Source organism: Apaloderma vittatum, unplaced genomic scaffold, assembly GCF_000703405.1.
Source record: "Apaloderma vittatum isolate BGI_N311 unplaced genomic scaffold, ASM70340v1 scaffold19665, whole genome shotgun sequence".
NCBI classification, from domain to species: domain Eukaryota; kingdom Metazoa; phylum Chordata; class Aves; order Trogoniformes; family Trogonidae; genus Apaloderma; species Apaloderma vittatum.
Genome location: NW_009719020.1, coordinates 7,917 through 8,659, shown reverse-complemented (window position 1 = coordinate 8,659; position 743 = coordinate 7,917).

Here is a 743-nt window from a genome sequence, read left to right as displayed (position 1 = left end):
AGGGCCAGTGTTGTGCAAGGGTGGGTGTGAGCGCTCGCCCCTGCACTTGAATATGAAGGTGTAGGCCCAGAGCAGCACCTCGTAATTACCTGCAGCGACTGACTGTGAGAGCATTGCTGGCCCCTTGCTGTCACCATATAGAGGGACTGCTGGAACCGAAATAGGATGCGAGGAGCTCCCTGGGGCTCACTTCACCCTGCAACCCCCAGGGGTGCCCATGCTGCCTGCCCTGGGGAGTGTAGCGAGATGCTGTAAAAGGGTTGCAAAACGGATGCCAGGGCAAGGCTTAATCCACTTCTACAGGAATGATGGTGTCAGGGAACGAGCTGTGCTTGGACGCCTGTCAGAAATCTCTGCCCTAAATCCCCCCGGGCTGGTTTCCTCATCGCCCGGCACCATCAGCCCACTGGGCAAGCTGCAGCCCTTGGCCTTCCCTTTCCTTCCCTTCCAGAGGCTGGGGCTGGCTGGTGGCTCGCTGCAGAGGGCGTGATGTGTCCCCCAGCTCTTTGGGGCAGGACACTTTTGGAGGTGGTCGTGCTCCCCACACTGTGCTGGTAGCACTAGGGGACATTGTTTTGGGGACTGGTTTCTCTGATGGTACTGTGAGTTCCCTGAGCCCCTTTCCCAGCTTTCCTCCTAATCCCTGGGGAACTGCAGAAGCTTTCAGGCTTTGAGGACACCTCCGTGCCCGTGTTTCACCAGCCACAGCTTGGGGTGTTGCCGCCGAGTATCAGTCACTCCTC